Below are 10566 nucleotides of genomic sequence, written 5' to 3'. Positions count from 1 at the left end.
ATCAATGTTGAATAACTTGAGTTGCTTTCTTTTAAAATACCATTGCTGTTTCTAAAACTGGGATATATTTTTGGAACTGCCCTGCCTGAGACCCGAGCATCACGTAATTAGAAATGCACACTGAACAAGAGTTGGAAGCCTACAGGAGCGCCTTCATCCATCCCAAGCACTGGCCAGGGAGAGACATAGCAGAAGCACGTGCTGTTGGCCTGAGCTTTTATTGAGTGAGATGTGATGTTCAGAAAGTCTACAGCACGTATCCCAAGTGGAAATTCTTTCAGGAACAGTGCATTAGTCAATTCAACCCTCTCTTCCCTCCACCCCCACCCCCCTTGCCCCTTGTTCTTTCTTATACACAGTCATGGAATAAGAGCATATCGCCTTGGCTGGGTCAGACGGTGTCACCTTCTTGACCCCCTCGGAGAATATTTGTAGTGTTTTTGCTATTTTCTCTGCTGGGTGCCCTTGTGATAACAGGATGGAGGCCCAAATTGCCCTGGGGCTTCCTTGGTTTACAGGACTCAGTTTAGACCCCAGTTCTCTTAGAAAATTAAAATAGGACACAAACATCCACCCCTCACCTCCAACTTCCTTATCCTGTTTCCGTCTGCCCTCCTTCCTTCTCCCCAAACAAGTGGTTATCTAAAATCTGTTGGTAAAGAGTTTGCTACCAAGAGTCTTAAGTTTTTCCGTTTCAGAATCTTTTTCCTGCCTCAGGCAACCTGGGTGTTTGGCCTGGAGAGCATGTCAAGAACAAAGCAGAGCATCTGGGTCAGAGACAAAGGTACTCTCCAGCCCAGGGAGCAGGTGCAATTTCCAAGTCTGCTGGGCAGCATGGCTGCTCAGGCTTTCCTCCTGGCAGGCCTCAGAGCAGTTTGGACAATGAAGGGCATGCCCCTCCCTGGAAAGCACAGGCAGGGTCCTGCAGGAGGCAACAGGCGTTCGGAGGCCCTTGTGAAACAAGCCAGGACGCCCTCCTTAGGCCTCACCCTGGGAAATAATGACACAGGCAAAATCATCAGTGTGTCAATGTCGCAAGGGTCTGCTACTGTGCGTAAGTTTCGTTAGAAGAGCTAAAACTGAACTTTCAGGAGAAGAGCTCCCTCCGTGTCTATCTGCCTCGTGCTCTCTTGCTCCACCAGACAAATGATACTTCCTTGAAATTTTAGAGATTCATATTCTCACTAAGGAAATTAAAAAAAAAAAAAAAAGACCTTCCTTTTCCAGACTCCTCCTCTGAGTGGACTGCATGAGGAGATGTCTATAAGAAATTGTGGGTAGATATCTCAGACGGCAATTTTTTTTAAAAGCACTTTAAATTGACAAATCAGTCCAAACCACTAAGGTTATAACTCTTTTTTTCCTTTTCCAGCAGAATAGTAAAACAGACGTGTTATTGGCAGCTCATTAGTGCTAAGGAGAGGCTGTCTCCAGCATGACATCAGCCCACCACTAGACCCAAATCTATTAGTATTTCACCAGAGAGCCTTACACGGCTGGCTTTCCAACCATACAGAAGACGCTCATGGGGGAGACGGGGAGAAGGCATAAATAAGACACAGATTGGAGACTTTTTGATGTGTTTAGCACATTTTTGTGACTTCCTTTAATACCACAGACCTTGTATTTCCTCCCCCCCACCCATTCGAACAAAAGACAAGACTGAAATGGGGGTGGAGGGGAGGGAGATCCATTCAATAAAAAGTTCTGTTTGCCTAATTAGCATTTTTAACGCAAACACTGAAAAGGGGAGGTAAAAAAAAAAAAAACTGGGAAGAGAAGAATGAATACCACAGCTGAGTAACTTCAGATATAAAAAGTCCCTTCATTAAATCAGTTGTTTTTAAATTCATAATTGAACTTAAATAAGGAGCGACCTATAGGCAGCTGTTTCTAATATCGAGTCCCCACCACACATGAAAGACGCATTTATTCCTGCAGCCGCCTCCCTACCCTTGGGTGTTATCAGCTGAACATGTTTTGAACCTACCTAATGCATTTGAGGTAGCTTGGGTTTATTTTTCTTTCAATAAAATAAATGGTTTTGTAATTAAATTTCTGCACTGCCTGTGCTTAATGGTTACATTGACAAGTGCTAATGTATGGCAAGAGAATGAGTTTGAAATGAAACATGCTGTTTTTGAATCTGCAAGCAATTTTGCAGTGGGGCAATCAAACCCCTCATGCCAGCGAAACATTTTCATTAATCTGCTCGCTGCACCCCTGCCCACTCGGCCAGCCAGGAGGACACTTCTAGCTCCCTCTTTGCCCACCCCCCACCCTTGCTTTTTGCTCAAACACACACACACATGCGCGCGTGCACACACACGCACAAAACTATCATGAAGCGAGCCGTTGTTTGAAACCATTTTGTGGTCTCTGGCAGGCGGGCCCGTGGAAATTCGCTGACTTTACACCGTGAAATGTTGCAGCTGCTTCTCCGAAGGGACTGGCTGCCTCAACGTTTCAATCCCTGGCAGCCAGTCAACAAGAAAATCTGTCCCTCTGTTTTCCTTTTTTTTTTTTTTTTTTTTTAACTTTTCCCCCTTAGCCAAATTTATTTTTGAATAAATCTTCTCATAGAAAATAGAGAACGGCTATTACATATCTGGACTCGGTCTGCGCAAACCACTTCAAGCCATGGCAAAGGCGGCTGCCTTCCAGCCTTGCGCTTGTCGAGCGTTCATGAATGGAAACCTGGACGGCCAGTTGTGGCCTTGGCTGGCTCCACTTCTGCCCGCTGCCTGGGGAGGGGAGCCTGCAGCTCTCTCTCAGGCCTGCAACAGGTACAGGCAGTGGGCCCTCGACCCCTGACCTGTCCCTTCCCCAAAGGCCTGTGTTTCCTCTGACCACTAGAGGGATGGCTTCCCAAGGCAGTGACTGCTCTGGAGCCTCCTAGACCCTTCATCAAAGGCCAAGGATGTACAAGGCCCACAAGCTGTCAGGCACATGGGGAAATAGAGAGCAATAGGGTCTCTGGCTCAGTGGCTGCCCACAAGGTATGCGACTCAGCATTTTCCCTCCAGGCGGTGGGAGAGGAGCCAGGGGCTGCCCACATGAGTGCTGACTCACCGGCAGGGCAGCCAGAATCACAAGCTGTCCTACCCCAGCACAGCTTTCTCTTCCTGTGTGCTCAGACAGTGTTTAGGGGAAGAGCTTCTGTGTGGTGCCGGCCTCCATGAGTTTGCTGCGGTAGAAGACAGAGGAGATGGCCGCTTGCAGGTTTTCAGGAGCCTGACCAAAGATCTTAACATCTCAGAACTCCCCTGCCCATTTCCTAAAGTCTGAAGAGCGTTTAATAGTGGATGAAGCCTCTCATTTCATAAGAGGCTTGACTGAGGAATTCCTTGGAAGGGAAACATAGGGACTTCTGTCTCCACTATGGAGTCTCTATGGGCAAAGCCCCCTCGTGAAAGGGTGAAAGAAAAAGCATGAGTTAACTAGTATCTGAACAGCAGGGAGAGGGGAACTCTTAGAAGCAGAGAGGGCAGGAAGTGGGGGGACTCATGTCATAGATAAGAGACACCTTCACAGTGGCCCTGTAAAGAAGTAGAAAGTTCCTTGATTAAACGACTGCGCGTAGACTTACAGAAGAAGTAGAGACTTAACCTGATCCAAGGTAAAGGGCAGAGGAGAGGCCCATGTCCCAGCAGGAAGAACGGAAGGATCGTGAGAAAATGAAGCGGGAGTGAGCATTGGCTGAGTCTGAGCTGGGATCCCGATGAAACTGAGATGAAACTGTTGTGAAAGCACAGTCATCTGCCACTCAGCCGCCCACTAAGGTGGTTGTCCTATTGCGCCCGTGCAGCAGGGGAACACATTAGTGATTCACTCACTCATGCACTCAGCGAAGAGTAAGTTCTCATTATGACCAAGTCATGTTGCTGGGGTTTTCAGGGCGCAGGCGTAACAGAGACGCGGGCTTCCCTCTCAAGGATGAAGTAAGTGCTATGATGGAGATACAAACAAAACGCTACGTGACTTCAGAGGAGGGAATGGTGAGCTGTGCCGGAAGGAGTAACAGAAAGCTTCATGGAAGAGACGAGCCTCCAAAGATGAGTAGGATTTCAAAAGAGGAGCGTGATGTTCCAAGGTAAGGAACCAGCATCACAGGGAGGTATGAAAGTAAGAGTTGTGTTTGGAGAATGATGAGTGATCCCAAATGAAAGGAGGATAAGGTAAGTGCCTGTGTAGGGTGTGTGTGTGCGTGTGTGAGTGTGTGTGTGTGTGTGTTGGTGGGGGTGGGAAAGGTGGTGGGAAATGGAACTGAAGTTAAAATGAGGCCATATTGAGATCCATGTATAGAAGCTGTGCTTATTTTGCAAACCACAGCCACCCCTTAAAGGTGTTGGATGGGGGTAAGTGAGGAAGTGGTGATGTAACCCTATGTGAGAGCCATTAAAAAAAAGGGGGAGTGGCCGAGGAGGGACGATAGTGGATACAAGCAGACCAGAGGCTATTTCATAGCCCAGGTCATAGAGGAGGAGGGCCGGCAAGGCACAGGTAGTGTTCCTGGAGAGAAAGGATGGATGCTGTGGGCCCTGCAGGGGCCCAGCGCAACCAGTTGGATGTGGTGGGAAGAAGGGAAGCACCAGCAAATAGTCTGCTGTTTTCAGGGTGCCTGGGAAGATGCTCATGGCCGTGATAGGGACCGGGAACTCTAAAAGAGAAGTCGTTTTGGGGGGTGGGGAGGAAAACACCAGTTCCAATGGGATATGTGGAGTTGGAGTTCCGGGTGGTGACTTTCATGAGACAATATCCAGGAGGAAGAAAGGGACCAGGATAGAAGAAAGGCAGAACTCTGAGGAACATTCATATCGAGAAGTGTCAATGCAGCAGACAAGAGGGAACAGCAGGGGAAGTAGGAGATGAGTCAAGAAGAAAAAGGACGTGAGTTTCAAGAAGAAGAAATGGAACACATTTCTGATGCTTCAAGGAGGCCCCAGAAAGGGAGATGGTGGTTGGGTTCAGCAATCAGACGCTGGTTGTCTCTGGGAGGACAATCCTACGTATAGGGAGGTTGAGTGGGAAGTGAAAAGTAGGGGCAGCAAGAGTGGATTTAAAGAAGTTTCGCAGTGATGAGTGAAAGGAAATTTTTCTTGGGTGATTGGCCCTTGAACAATATTCAACAAGGAACTGGTAAGGAGGGAGAGATTGAAAAGGCACCAGACAGGGGAGTCTCTGGTGAAGCACGACCATGGGAGATGCAGAAAGGGGTGGAGGGATTCGCCTGGGAATGCACCAGGAAGAAGAGGCCATGGGCCAGAGAATGCTGAGATAAAGGCAAGGGGGGGATGAGAGTATTGGCAGCCTCTTGGAGAAGGAACCAATAAAATCATGTGCGGAGAGTAGAGGGCGGGAATGGAAGTGATAGTAAGAGTGGGGTGTCTTGGAAATTTGAGGCAGCCACGAAATGGGATAGAAAGTCAAGCAGGAATGGACGCTAGGGCGTTGAGCAGCACTGAGACCTGAAGATGGAAAGCTGGCTGTGCAGCAGGCTGGTGCGCGTGGCTGTGACGTGTGCTCCAGCTGCTCTTGGCCGTCTGCACACAGGCACAGAAGCACAGAACATGCCGTGGGAATACTTGGGCTAGGGGTGGCATGGCAGCCGCAGTGGGAAGCAGGAGCAAGGACCATGGGGGCCAACCAGGGAGAATTTCACAATAGGACGCCTTTTAGTTGACATGCGAGAGCTTCACCTCCAGGACCAGCACAGCCCTGTCCTGGGCTGAAATTCCAAGACCAAATTTGAAAAGGAAGGATTTTTTGTTGTTTGTGGGGTTTTTTGTTTGTTTTTTGCATTACTTATATATTTGTTTTTATTTTTTATATATATTTGTTTTTATGCTTTGTATTGGAGTACAATATTATGTTAGTTTCAGGTATACAACAAATGATTTGACATTTATATACTTTACAATGTGACCACCATGCTAAGTCAAGTAACCATCTGTCCTTGTAGAAAGTTACTATGATATTATTGACTATATTCCCTGTGCTGTACCTTGCAGCCCTGTGATGTATTTATTTTATAACTGGAAGTTTGTACTTCTTATACCCCTTCGCCATTTATGCCCTCTCTGCCCTCCCCTCTGGCAACCATCGGTTTGTTCTCTGTATCTATGAGTCTGTTTCTGTTTTAAATGTAAAAATAACCACCACTGCCGGAGAGACTTGTAAGCTAGAGGTTTAGAAAACTAACTCCCATTGCAGCTTCTTCCCCTGCTCAGGCTGCCTGTGCTGTGTCATCGAGGCAGAAAACGTCAACGTTTTACATCTTTACTCCAATTCGCCTGCCTCTGGGACACCTTCTGTTGATTTACTAGCTTCCTGGAAGAAAAGGTGCTATTTCAATATAGGTATCCTTGCTCAGAAAGAGGTTTGTGCTACAAAATTCTGTAGTTCTTGCCCTCTGGTTGCAGCAGTAAAACAAACCAAAACAAACGAACAAGCAAAACCAGTTTAGCTGAAACCTCATTGGTCTTATGACTGGTTCTTGATGTTCAGTGGAGTTCTCAAAACCACACAGATACTGAACAAATCCTACCCAGTTCGGTTTTAGGAAGTTAACCCTGTCAGAGTTTGGTCAGGTCTTCACCCTCCAGGATGGAGAATCCTGGAGTCTGCTGGTTACAATCGCCTACAGTGCTGACTCTTCTGACCAAGGCAGCATCTCAGCCTTGACTGGAGTGAAGCAAGGATCAGAAGAGCTGAGGCTCACGGTCCAGGGTCAGGAAACCTTAAGCCGGGGGGACAAGGCAGAGGAGAGACCCTGATGCACCTCGGGTGCTGTGACCTGTCACTGCCCTGACTGGCAAGGGGGAGCGATTCCATGGGGTGTCTTCTTCCTGCACCCCCTTCAAGCATCTCCATGTCCTTCCCCAAAGCCCTAAGGAGACTTTTGAAGCCACTCATTCTCTCCTGTTAATGTTAAGCTCAGTCACTGTGTCGTTAGCAGGCCAGAGGGGGACAAAGCCCTCCCCAGTGTCAGCGCTGGGTTCTGTCCAGCCTAGAATCCCGTGACTGCTGGGACACCCAGACCCAGACTGGGGTGGGAATTACGAGGAGCCTTCTCCACAGCCCTGCAGAGCATGGACTCAGCAGCCAGGGCACAGCTTTCGCGATATGTCCCAATTCTCCTGTGAGCTCTCTGGATTTTTCCATCAGGGCCACACTGAGGCAGAGGGAAGTTCATTAGTTGACTTCCCACTGTCTAAAATGTACACATCTTTCTCTCCCAAAGGAGCCAATTTACCAGCTTGAATTTGATAACCTACCAAAGAGAGGAAGAAGGAACTGGTTACGCCTGGGACTGACAATGTAGCAGACCCTTTGCTAGGTGTTCGTGGCTGCTGAATTGTTTCACAGCACAGCTCCTATTTAGGCGGCATTATGTCCATTTTACAGGTGAGGCGCTGGGTTGGAATCACATCTGGATGAAAGCCTAAGCCTGTGCTCCAGGTTTCATCTTACTGCCACGTCCTCGGTGCCATGATGTGCTGCCTTATAGCTGCCTCTGTCTCTCCACATTACACAGTCCTCGTGTTCTGAAGCTCCATGTTGGTGTCTGTGTGAGAGAGGATTAGACATCTGAACATGTTGGCTGGGAACCAACATATCTTTCATCAAGTATTCATTGAGACCTACAATATGCTCAGCAAGCGAAGAGAGATTTCCCATCTGCAAGGACCCAGCTACCTGCTCTCGAACCCAGAAAACCATGTCCACTTGTCTCATGTTCCCTGCAGTCAGGCCCCAGTGGCATGAGTTGTCATTTCAAGATGCAGGACAAACATCATGAAATAACTCTAAGGACCGGGGAGCCCCAAGAAGCCCCTTACTATGGCATCATGCTGCACCAGTGAGTCCCAGAGCAGCCTTCAGTGGTGGTGAACGTGCCGGGGGGAGGCAAGCATGGTTTGTACCTTGCTTTGCTTCCTTCACGTCTCCACTTGAACCTGGAAGAAGTAACTGACACTGGAAGAGCAAAATGGCAGTGTTCTGGCGACAAGAAGCAAGTTAGCTCAGCATGCTGTAGCAGCTGAAGCTTTCTGTCGTGGAACCAATCCGAGCATCATGATTCCCCCTTCCCTTGGTCCTCAGCCCTGTTAACACTTCCAGGAAGGAAACTACACAAAGGAAGGAAGGGAAAAGGGAGGGAAGCAAGGACAATTCCCATCACGAGAAGACGCCTGGCCTGGGATGGGGGAGGGTGGAACCTAGAGGTGGGCTGCTGAGAGGGGCAGGGAAGGCTGGATGCTTTGGGGCCAACATGCTCGTTATGAGAAATTTCTTAATGACTGTCAGTCCTGAGGGAGGCGTGTGAGCAATGCCTGGCGCCAGCCATGCTTGCACGGGGCCTCCTGTCCAGATGGAAACTGTGTAGGGAGTGAGGGAGGAGAGTGCCAAGGGACCATGTGGCTGCTGAAGGTGACTGATGGCTTTGGGATGGCCAAACGGGCTCCTGGGCAATCAGGTTTTACTGGAAGGAGACACAAAGACAAGAGACTTTCAGGTAAGAAAGAACCCTAGTTCCTGGTTTCTAGAACAAAGTTTTGTGGTTCTTTGAGTTTCATTTGTGTTGTCCACCTGCAGACCTTTCTTCTTTCAGTCCACATGTCCAAACCTACCAGGCCTGCTCAGGCCTTCATGAAGCCGTCCCTGATCGTCTAACCTGGAGCCTCCCTCCCATGACCTGCCATAGGCACAAATGATATTGGTGTGATATGGGTTCAGGGTGAATGCTTGTCTCCTCAGAGCCTCAATGTTACACAGAGACTCTGAGAGAACACATTTATAAGATTCACCCCATTAAAACATTGTCTGGAGTAACCTACAACATTGGCAAGCTTTAAATTGAAGCTGAGACTTCAAAGAAATTTCGTGAAGGCGGAGGGCCACTGTGAGCCATACCCACCTGGATCCCGGCTTGCTCTCCTTTCCACTGGGGAACTTTGGCGGAAGAGTTGGCGAAGTAGCCGGTTTGATGTTAGGAGACATTGGAGGGCCCCCTTCTCTTTATAGAAGCTGGACGGTGATGAGGTGAAGCCTTGCTGACTAAAGGCAAATAGAAATGGTTCCATCACAGTGTGGTTAAAAAACAAACACACAAACAAAAAACAGCCAATGCCATTTATCACGCACTTCTACATGTCAGGCACTGTGCTAGTGGCATTACACATATCACTTCAATCAACCCTCACAGCAGCCAATGAGGTCAATATCACTTTTACTTTACAGCTGACGAGACCAAGCCACTGGAGATAAATTAACTTACCCCAAGTCAAACAGCTCGTAAGCTCCAGGTCCAGGATGTGATCTGAGTCTACGGGACTCTTCCTACTACGCCATGCCGCTTGGGTGCGCTGAGGAAGACACGTGTGGCACATGTCTCCACAATCATCATAGGCCCTCCTGAACATTTTGTGCTTCTTGTGTTGGCCCCACACGTTGACCTACGCTGTTGCAGGTACAGACTCTGGCTCCAGTGGGGCGCTCGGTTTGTTCTTTTGGTGTCTCCCCATCCTGGGGCTCCTGGGCCAGGCCTGTGGGGACCGTAGCCCCTGAACTAATATCTGAAAGGTGTCACAGAACCCCAGCTTGATGTAACTAACCAGCGATAACGTGGCTGATTTTGCCCATCCCTCCACAAGTTGGGGAACCATCTAGCCAGATCTCAGTATCCATAGCTAAGATAAGGAAGAGTTTACAGGACAGCTAGGGGGCTGGTTGTTAGTCCACTCTGCACATGGAGAACTCAGGGAGAAAAATCAAGGCTGGAGCCCCATTGCCCGGACAGCTTGTCTCCAAGAACTTTTCCATCCAGTAAGTGTCCTGCTTGATAGTTTTCATTGTGGTCACAGTGAGGGACCCAGGTTATTTTTAATAACACACACTACAGCCATTGCATTCATTCAATCCTATAGCATGTTATGAAGTGTCTGACCCAGGAATACGTGTGGCTGCTGGGGTGCGGGTCTTCATTTTCTCCCCTTTCAGGCTTCCGTTTCCTTGGCTCTTCCCTGAAGAGGGAGTGGATTTTGACATCCCATGAATACTTTTCCACCATTTGTTCAGATTTGCCCTGTCTCCCAAAAGGCCCTTCTAACTTTACATTGCACAAATTCATGTCCCGGGGACTTGCCAAATCTGTCAAGTCCAAACGTTTTCCTTGGCAAGGACCGCACCGCTCCACTGAAATGGGTCGGGTGATCCATTGGGCCTTGGTGCCGCTTTTCCAGGCGCCGAGCGCAGCCACTGGAGCTTCCTGACGCCCCTCCCAGGCTCCGTGGGCTCTGGCTCACCCTGTGTCCTGCCTGGTCTAAGCCCGCTGGCTCCCTGAAGCATCCGTTGGAGCATTCAGTAACTTCCAGGCTCAGGGCCTGCAGGAACATCGAGATTTAAGCTTTATCTTCCTTACCTCTGCCCAACTCACCCAGCGCCCCTTGCCTTCACTGTCCTCTCCCAGCTGCCTCTGCTGGTGGCTTCAATCTTTCAGGTCAGAGGGGGGGAAGTCCACTCATCCTCTCAGCCAGAATTTGTGCAGAGTATCTATACAGCTCTGTC

At 48.9% G+C, this 10566-nt stretch overlaps 1 long non-coding RNA gene across 1 annotated transcript; it reads left to right on the top strand.

Moving 5' to 3' along the window:
* The first annotated feature begins 3218 nt into the window (after nucleotides 1-3218).
* LOC141571537 (uncharacterized) lies at nucleotides 3219-10425 on the top strand. The gene is made up of 3 exons (XR_012496337.1): nucleotides 3219-4093; nucleotides 7244-8515; nucleotides 9241-10425. It is a non-coding gene; the product is annotated as an uncharacterized LOC141571537 (long non-coding RNA).
* The last annotated feature ends 141 nt before the right edge of the window (nucleotides 10426-10566 follow it).

The sequence above is a fragment of the Rhinolophus sinicus genome, linkage group LG05 (assembly GCF_036562045.2).
Source record: "Rhinolophus sinicus isolate RSC01 linkage group LG05, ASM3656204v1, whole genome shotgun sequence".
Lineage (NCBI taxonomy): Eukaryota > Metazoa > Chordata > Mammalia > Chiroptera > Rhinolophidae > Rhinolophus > Rhinolophus sinicus.
The sequence above is the reverse complement of the archived record's forward strand: the minus strand, read 5'-3'. Positions and strand labels throughout refer to the sequence as shown.